Source organism: Lampetra planeri, chromosome 30 (genome assembly GCF_965212315.1).
Source record: "Lampetra planeri chromosome 30, kcLamPlan1.2.h2, whole genome shotgun sequence".
NCBI lineage: Eukaryota > Metazoa > Chordata > Hyperoartia > Petromyzontiformes > Petromyzontidae > Lampetra > Lampetra planeri.
The window spans coordinates 3,913,419-3,924,133 of NC_136136.1; the positions used below are offsets into that span (position 1 = coordinate 3,913,419).

The 10,715-nt window shown below is 50.8% G+C and overlaps 1 non-coding gene across 1 annotated transcript; it reads left to right on the top strand.

Moving 5' to 3' along the window:
• The first annotated feature begins 7,294 nt into the window (after positions 1–7,294).
• TRNAS-GCU (transfer RNA serine (anticodon GCU)) lies at positions 7,295–7,376 on the top strand. Its single transcript has one exon. It is a non-coding gene; the product is annotated as a tRNA-Ser (tRNA).
• The last annotated feature ends 3,339 nt before the right edge of the window (positions 7,377–10,715 follow it).

A 10,715-nucleotide genomic window follows, 5' to 3' on the forward strand; every position in this document is an offset into this window, starting at 1 on the left:
GGGCAGTTGCGCTAACCGATGCATCACCGCTCCGCACAACACGATGCAAGCGCACACGCGAACGAGCGACATACGCCAGCGCAAAACAAGTACACGCCAACACACAAACAGATAAAGACAAAGGTGCCCCGTATAGCCTTACCAGACTGTTGGGGCAAGTGCTGTTAGCGAGCACCTATGAAGGCAGGCGCGGCACACGAGGGGGTGGGGGGGTGGTCAGCACCACGCCCGGCCGCATTTGTCTTCACTAGGCCGAGTCGACCTAGGGGGAGGCCCAGGACCGGTTCAGATAATCGTCGCAGCGCGCTAACCGCGACACTCCGCCCTCCCCCCCACGTACATTTGCGTACATTGCACAGAAACACACAAGCGCACAAACCACACTCGCAGCACATTGCACGCGTCCACAGACACACCCACACGTCAAAGCCCTCGCACGCACGCATACATCCATTCACTCACACACCAAGATAAAGGCGACCCATGTCGCCTTAACGGGCTGTTGGGGCAAGGTGCTGTTGGCGAGCACCTACGAAGGCCGGTCACGGTGGCCAGCACTCGGGCCGGAGCAGGCGTAGGTATAGAACATCCACCCACACACTCACACACCCACACACTCACACACTCACACACTCACACACCCACACACCCACACACTCACACACCCACACACTCACACACCCACACACTCACAGATCCACACACTCACACACCCACACACCCACACACCCACACACTCACACACCCACACACCCACACACTCACACACCCACACACCCACACACCCACACACTCACACACCCACACACTCACACACCCACACACTCACAGATCCACACACTCACACACCCACACACCAACACACTCACACACCCACACACTCACACACACTCACAGATCCACACACTCACACACCCACACACCCACACACTCACACACCCCCACACCCACACACCCACACACCCACACACCCACACACTCACAGATCCACACACTCACACACCCACACACCCACACACACACCCACACACCCACACACTCACACACCCACACACCCACACACTCACACACCCACATACTCACACACTCACACACCCACACACTCACAGATCCACACACACACCCACACACCCACACACTCACACACCCACACACTCACACACTCACACACCCACACACCCACACACCCACACACCCACACACCCACACACTCACACACCCACACACTCACACACCCACACACTCACAGATCCACACACTCACACACCCACACACCCACACACTCACACACCCACACACTCACACACACTCACAGATCCACACACCCACACACCCACACACACACACCCACACACCCACACACTCACACACCCACACACCCACACACCCACACACTCACACACCCACACACTCACACACCCACACACTCACACACTCACACACCCACACACCCACACACTCACACACCCACACACTCACACACCCACACACTCACAGATCCACACACTCACACACCCACACACTCACACACCCACACACCCACACACTCACACACCCACACACCGACACACTCACACACCCACACACCCACACACTCACACACTCACACACTCACACACCCACACACCCACACACCCAAACACCCACACACTCACACACCCACACACTCACAGATCCACACACCCACACACCCACACACCCACACACTCACACACCCACACACCCACACACTCACACACCCACACACCCACACACTCACACACCCACACACCCACACACTCACACACCCACACACTCACACACCCACACACCCACACACTCACACACCCACACACTCACACACCCACACACTCACAGATCCACACACCCACACACTCACACACTCACACACCCACACACTCACACACTCACACACCCACACACCCACACACTCACACACCCACACACTCACACACCCACACACCCACACACTCACACACCCACACACTCACACACCCACACACTCACAGATCCACACACCCACACACTCACACACTCACACACTCACACACCCACACACCCACACACTCACACACCCACACACTCACACACCCACACACTCACAGATCCACACACTCACACACTCACACACCCACACACCCACACACCCACACACTCACACACCCACACACCCACACACTCACACACCCACACACTCACACACAGCAAGCCCGCGACGCAGCGCGCGCGCGCGCTCGGCACTTGTGCCGCTCCCATTAGGGCGTGCTGAAGTGTTTTACCTTGCAATTAGGATTAGCAGCAATTATCTCACCCGCCGTTAATGGCCTCCGGGCTCGGGGATTAGGACAATATTGTAGCTGTTTGTCGCGAAGTCCCTCCCTCCCTCCCTCTGACCCCTCCTCCAACCCTCTACCTCCCAAACGCCCCCCACAATCAGACACACTTTTTTCTTATCCATAACCTTCCCACAACCCACCCCCCCCCCCCCAAGATCCTAGCCGCCAGACATTTCGGTTTCGATGCATCCGGTGAATGGAATAATTAATCCACGTATTAATTAGTATGTCCGCGCGTGTCAAAGGGTTACCAAATTAGAAGTGCGGACGGTTTAAGCGGCAGCCTCGGCCACAGACGCCGCGTGAACGGCGAGGTCGCGGTCCGTGACAAAGGGGGGGGGGGTGGTGAGGGTGAGGGGGGGGGGATGAGGGTGAGTGGGGGGGTGAGGGTGAGGAGGGGGGGGAGGGGGGTGAGGGGAGGCAAATCCGTGCGTGCGCTTACCTCCCTGGTCGCTCCCGGTTTGATGCGCGATGACGACCTAACTCGCGTTCTTCGTTCAGCGTGAGCGAGCGTCCTGACGATCGTCGGCAGCGACTCGTTAGACCAGCCGAGGGCGCTCCTGGGTGAAACGCCGCATGCTCGCGAACTCCGTGCATCCTCGCAGCGGCCTTCTGGCCAAAGGCGGTCAAGGTGCAGACGCCCCTTCTGCGGCCCTGGCTGGGACGCTCTTCCTGCACATGTTTGGAAGCCGCCGGAGCTGTGCACTTTTAAATCATCTAAATTGAAAACGCAGTTTTGTAGAACTGCTTAATGTGTGTTTGGCTTGTTGTTCACTCCCCCACCGACCCCCGCCGCCGCACCTCCGATTAGCGCGGTTGGCTACGTACGGTGCGAAATAAGTTCAACATGTTCTTGGTTCTTTCGGTAAAGTCACGTAGAATGGAAATAATAAAATAATAAAAATAAAACATAATAAAAAAATTATCACGTCGTTTCGGCCACAACGCAAGCAGCCGTCCTCAGGTGAAGAACAGGTCTGTCGAGATAACAGACTCTGTCTTCTCGACAGACCCGCGTTGTGGCCGAAACGTGAGAATAATTTTATTATGTTTTATTTGTATTATTTTATTATTTCCATTCTACGTGACTTTACCGAAAGAACCAAGAAGATGAATCCCTGCAGTCACGAAAGCTTTAAATCGAAATTTAAGTTCAACATGAATACAATGATAATATTGATACTATCATCATGACTGTTGAGCCAGCGGTTTACAATCAAAAAAGTTTAAATCCTTTTGGCGGGGTTAACTCAGCCCATCGCCACTTTGTTTGGATGGTCAACAGTGGTTGTCCTGCTGTGGATGAAATTGCCCCCGCCACAGCAATGTGGAATCGCCACGACTGACCTTAAAACGTAACAAGAGCCCAACCTCATTTTGAGTACGACGATGATGCTGCTGCCGATTATAATTTGATAAAAATGATGAAATTCAGCCACTAATTATAATCGTACCATATCAGGGGGGAGGGGAAGAAACAAGTTTTGCTGGATGGCTGCCTGCCTGGATGCCTGGCGCACGACCAAGGAGGCGTGCGTGACAGTGACGTCAGACGCACGTCTGCGTGATGACGTCACCCGCATCCCACGCGGTGACGTCACGCCTCTCCCTCACCCACGCTTCACGCCCGCATGCGGTAGAGAGATGGGTGGAAGGAACACGAGGTGAGGCTTTCGCGACCCCAATGTTATTCGTAATAAAGGGGTGGGGGTGAGTTAGATCGCGTAAATATAAATGAGTTTTGGAAACAGGAAGACCTCTTCACAATGCTGGTAAATTGCCTGATGAAGCTGATTGTCGTAAATTACCAGCGTCAACGTGACAGTCCCTCGACTTGTAAATGTTGTGGGTTTACTCTCCAGCGCACACCGGAGTGGTGATGCGGTAGATAATTGGCACGTTGTGGTTACCTTGCACAACCTTTACTAATTGGCTGTGTCGGGTGTGGTGGTGGTGGGTGAACGACACATTTATATGTATGCGATCTAACAACAACAAAAACACCTTCTTGGTTCTTTCGGTAAAATCACGTAGAAGGGAAATAATAAATAATAAAAATAAAACATAATATAATAGTGAGAATTGTATTTTATTATGTTTAATTTTTATTATTTTATTATTTGTCTTCTACGTGACTTTACCGAAAGAACCAAGTAGATGAATCTCTGCAGTAACGAAAGCTTTAAATCGAAATTTAACAAACACACCCTTTAATGATGAGATCAGTGGAGCAAAATCAACCGTTATTGTATGGTACTGACACTATGCTCCCAACGCCTTTGCTACCCCTCCTTCACCAATCAGCACTGATTAAATAAGGCCACAAATAAGGTCAAACTCCAATAACAATTGTAGTTGCAGTAGGAACTTGAATGATTGCACGTCCGTAGGACCTGAAGACGACCGCTTGTGTTGCGATCGAAACGTCGTCGTGTGTTTTTGTTATTTTCTTTGAACCTATCTACGTGACTTTACCGAAAGACCCAAAGAATACGATTTCCTGCAGTCACGAAAGCTTTAAGTCAGAAATATCTCCTTCTTTGCTAAACCCAATTCAAAAATCGAATTGTGACCTCGAATCGTGGATCGTTCGCACCGTCCCATGCACATTATGCAATTTCTACAGCAGTATGAGACCTCCTTTACCAGTGGCAAAATATAGTAATCGGTATTTACCCTTTCAACTGGTACAAAAACTGACACCTTTGTACCAGTTGAAAGGGTATTACTATATTTTGCCACTGGTAAAGGAGGTCTCATAGTGTAAATGCTTACCCCGAGCTCTCAATACTCTAATAGTGCGCTGTTTTTGAGTTGTACGCCTTTTGGCGTCATCTGGTCCAACACCAATGGAGACTAGGCTCTAAGAAAAGCTGTCTCGGGTGTGGACCAATCAACTTCAAGGACAGTGCATATCATTATCATCATCAGAGTTTGACTGCTTGTGTTGTGGTTATTGCAAACATGGTGCCTTGTATAAAGGTGTCAGTTTTTGTACCAGTTGAAAGGGTAAATACCTATTACTATGTTATACAGCAGTATCACCATCCTAATCGTCATCATCAGCAGCAGTAACTATGATCAATCCACTGCTGCTGAGCGACCTATCCGAGCCGTCACCATCACTCACGACCCCGTAATGCCATGCGCCTTGCGCCTGCGCGCGAGATGCCGGTGGCATCGCTCCATGAGCGACAATCGCTAAATGTAGATCGATTTTTTGTTGTTGTTGTTGTTGTATTTTCCATTCCGGCAGAATATCAAGGAGCTTGCTGTGAGAGACGCGTTGAAGGGTAAAACTGCAATTCCATCTCCTCGTGACGCTGCGGAAGGCCGACGGGCGAGTCCTTTCGAGACGGTGCGATGCTGCCACCTGCCGTGTAAACAAACGAACGAAGCATCCGCGAGGACAACCAAGGGTGTTGGTGGTGGCCAGAGGTCGCAACCGGGTACCCGATACCCGTACCCTACCCGATACCCGGCTACCCGTACCCGGCCGGGTACGGGTACGGGTAGTCGTTTGCGAACCTGGTGCGGCCGGGTACGGATACGGGTAGGCCGTGAGTCACTGGTGAGTACGGGTACGGGTAGGGAACGGGTACCCATTTGCGACCCTGGTGCGGCCGGGTACGGGTACGGGTAAGGAATCTAAACCCGTTTGCGACCTCTGGTGGTGGCCCTGTGGCTCTTTAAGGACTGTGCTTCGTGGACGTTGTCGTATTCACGCTGAATTGAGGCTCTTGAAATGTTGTGCGGGGTTTTGTAGCGAATTCGAAAAAAAATGCTGTTCTTGCTCCTGGAGATATGTACAAACGACTGGAGAAAGAGCTTCTCGGCTCATCGGATTCCTCAAGTGTTGATACATATTCTGATTGTGGAGACGGTCACGCCCGTGGTACTGGTCACGGTGACGGCTGTACCGATAGCAGCGATGGACAACCACAAATCACTTTGACTCAACACATTCGTAAACAGCACTTGCATTTAACACGGGGAGTGGATTACAGACGACGTTTCGGACCAGTGGCCCTTTCTTCATAGCACATCAGCTATGTGATGCATGAGGGTCAGTGTCCGAAACGTTGCCTTTTATACTGTATAGCGTAGCCGCGAGAAGGTAAGATTCGTCGATTAAGAAAATGCATTGGTGCTTTGAGCCGTTGACACAAAACGGCATTCGCCGGGACGAGAAATTCACCCCAATTATCTTCTCGAATCATTCGACGGCATCTCTCGGTCACACGCACACACATTAGCGCGCACACGGCGTTTTCTGAGACGAATGCCAATTTAGGGAGCGATGCAGTAGTTTGGTGGGCATGTCCCATGGTGGACATGGGCCATGGTGGGCACTGGGTTCGGCTGCACTCTCCTCTGCTCCCCACAACGTTGCAAGAGTTATTAGTGGCAATGTATATTTGTATATGTGTGTGTGTGTGGCATTAAAAGCTAATTACGTGATAATGTACTCAGTTATCGCGCAATCAACTTGCATCATTAATGATATAATTCAATCGCTCTGGAAAGCCTCGCCGAAGGTCTCAATAACTTTCTTTTATTCAGGAGGTATCGTGCTGCAATGGAACGTTTTGTCACAAATTTTCATCCATGAGTGCTTTGGCTTCGCGTGGGCAGAAACCGGAGTGCACAGAGAAACCCCACCACGTGGTCAGAAGGGTAGAACAATCTTGATTTGGAGCTTTCGTGACTGCAGGAATCCAAACTCTTTGGTTCTTTCGTTAAAGTCACGGAGGTTAAAAATAAAATAAATCACGACGTTGCTTTCCCACCTGATGACGGACGCTTGTGTTGCGCCCGAAACGTCGTGATTGATTTTATTTTATACCCACGTGACTTTACCGAAAGAACCAAAGAGTATGGTATAACAGCTCAGAGCTCCCACGCAGATTCAATCCGGCAGACAGAACAATTTCTTTGGACGCAGCCCGTGCACGGGGGACGAGGTGGCCGAGTGGTTAAGGCGATGGACTGCTAATCCATTGTGCTCTGCACGCGTGGGTTCGAATCCCACCTTCGTCGCGAGTATTTTTTACGATTTTTTTTTAGTCGCCAACTGATTTCCGACGCAATAACTTACCGCTAAAAAAAACTGTGCACGGATATATTCAAGAAGCTACCGAAGAACGAATGCCATCCTCCCGTTCCAAGCTTGCATACCAAGCCCACAACAACACCTGGTACGCATTCAAAAGTCAGAAGCCATTAATCCAAGTGATGATGATCCAGGCCTAACCGATAATGGCTTCGCTTTCCCAGCGCTAACGAGATCGGGCGCATTCCGAGTGATGTGGTCGCTTCGTTGAAGACGCTGCGCCAGGCAAGTCGGTACCAGTGAGATTAAACTAAACTTTGTAGCTTTTCATAATAAAGTCTTTTGGGTTAGATCGCGTAAGTATAAATGTGTCGCAACCCTCCACCACCAGACACGGCCAATCAGTCAAAAATGTGTCACGTTAACAAAACGCCAATTCGTTACTTCTTCAGTCCACCGGTGTGTTTGATGAGTACTCAAATCTCAAACTCTGGCTCCATGGGACGATGTTTCGCATTTCAACCCGCCGCTGGACGAAGGCCCACCCACGCCTGTCGATCATCGGGGCTATTCGACCATACTTCACCACGCTGGTCAGTGCGAGTTAGTTCAGTGTAGGCGGGCGAGCGGGCGGGCAGGAGCGGTTTTAGAAATCACTCGCCACGGCCGACAGTTGCTGTACCCTGGTGAATACGTGGAGTTGAGAACGCCGCCGGCTACACGCTATGTCCCAGTCATATCCAAATTGAAGCGCGCATGAAACGTATCTTGTCATTCATATTACAACGCGTATTGTACTTTAATGAAACCCGATTATTCATGTGTTCATTGTTACGCAGTGTGAATGACTGAATGTTGTTTGCGTGTACATTTTAATCGCTTACTGTGTTTCAATCTCACTTTGGGATTTGCCAAAAGCGACGACGCCGACGATAATAGTATCGATGATGATGATAATGATGTTGTTTGTTTATGACGATCGTGATGATCATGACAGCATCGAGTTGTCTTCATCAAGCAGTGGATAAACCATGGCAGCTGCTTCTGCTACTGCTGGTGAGGCCTTCACCCAGCAGTTGATAGACAATGTACGATGACACCTGACAAACGACTTGTGCTGGTAGGAACCTCCTGGTTACACCAGCCTACAGGGGATTATTGTGTCCGTCGTGCAGGGAGGGGCTGGGTGGAGAGGGAGGGGCTGGGTGGGGAGGGAGGGTGGGGAGGGGCTGGGTGGGGAGGGTGGGGAGGGGCTGGGTGGTGAGGGTGGGGCTGGGTGGGGAGGGTGGGAGGGGTGGGGCTGGGTGGGGAGGGGCTGGTCACCCCGTAGTGCCCTTATAAAACTCAACGTTTAACCTACTCACGCCGGCTTGTGCCCGTTCTCACAGTCGGGCATATTTGCGGAATACACCACGCCGCCGTTGACCCTGGCCATTGACCGAGCAACCCAACGTTCCTACCAGCTCCCTCCGCAGGAATGTGTTATTCAAAAGTGGATGACGATTATGACGATACATTAATTAATTATGGTGACATAACCAATCGATGATGATATCGGTTGTTGGTGAGCTATATGCACATTTAAACGTGTGAATATTTCGCTACGAGTACTCGCAGATTAGCAAAATAAAATTGCGTTTTTGCCACGTCTCTGTGCGTGCGCTCTGCACGCACGGTATTATGGCGTTTGCTTTTATTTTAATTGTTATCATTCTAATTCCGATCCTCGCGATTCGGGGGACGAGACACGGACACCGCCTTCGCTGCAATGCAATTCAATTACACTTCGATTCAATTACACTTCATCTCTCCCTCCCTGCCTCTCTCCCTCCCTCCGCCGCAGTGATTCAACGGCAAAGGGTGTCACGCCAAGTCACGCAAATCTGCGTGCATCGCAAAGGGCGTCATCGCGTGCTGCTTCGGGGAGGGAGAGGAGGGCAGGGATTGTGGAGGGATGGAGGGAGGTGGGGAGGAGGAGGAGGCATTTTTTAATTTGAACTTTCAAACCACACCACCCCCCACCCCCCCACCACCAAGCACACAAACGCGGTGCATTTAATCTGCTTTTGTTTTGTATTCTTAGTCTTCCGTGCTTTGAGGAAAACGATGCATCACCGCGGCGGTGTTTGTTGGTGGCGGAGGTGGTGGTGCTGTCACTCGATACGGCGCTCGCACGAGACCCACGAATGAATAGCGCAGTAAAACCCGCGGTCACGGAGACGCGGGCAATTCGAGTCGGTTGGCTGGCACTCAGAAAACTAACAGAAGAACATAAACCGCACGGTAGAATTTTAATTATCCGATGCAGACCGAAGTTTTTTTTTCTTCTTTTTTTTCTCTCTCTCGCGTGTGTTGGTGTTGTTCATTATTAATTTATTTGTCGTGTTGTGCGTGTGTGCGTTTTCTCTCTCTCTCCCCCCCTCTTTCTCCCTACATGCGAGCCGGGCCGTGTGTGTGTGTGTTTGGGGTGATTGAATATGAGCCACCAAGCTCACCTTTTCATTATCGTGAACAACATTCCGCCCATTGGAGTCTCACACGCACACACACACAGACAAAGGTCCCCGTTATAGCCTTAACAGACTGGGCAAGTGCTGTTAGTGAGCACCTGTTAAAGCTGGCACGTACACATATGCACAAATACGCACTCAGAAATATAGGCACAAACACGTCGACCCAACAACAACAAAAACCGCCTTTAAGCACTCAGTGGCAGTGACGTCACCGCGGCCCTTGTGCCAGGCTAGGTGCACTTTGAGGCCCTGTGAAGTGTTGAAGGCCCGCGAGCAGGCGCTCACAAAACAGATCCAGGTGCCACGGGTTGATCGACCGAGATTACGCGCAGACCCACACATAAATAGGCACAAACACATACACCTGGTAAAATATTCGAAAAAGTGTGTTTAGTTTTATTTGTATATATTTCGAAGTGATGTGTTTACCTTCCCTATACTTGTGATTGTGGTTTTGCATTGATTGCACTCCGATTGTGGTTTTGCATTGATTGTTGTTGTAACGCTTCGACCCGCCCCTACTCGACAACTGTGCAAAGTGGCTTCATAGCTCATCGGATTCCTCCAGTATAAAAACATACTTTGATTCGGATGACGCTCTCTCTCTCACACGCACACACACACACACGTGTACACCGAGGCCATGAAGTTTACACGGCCCATCATTAGCAGAGCATACAGAGCTCCCCCGGTGGCTTCCGGTCACAATGACCTCTCGCTCGACTCCGCGCGACTAAAACTATTCTCGTAAGCCCCGTGACAGACGTACAACGGAGGCGGCTGCCTCGCAGACTGACAAATTAAATTTCTCGT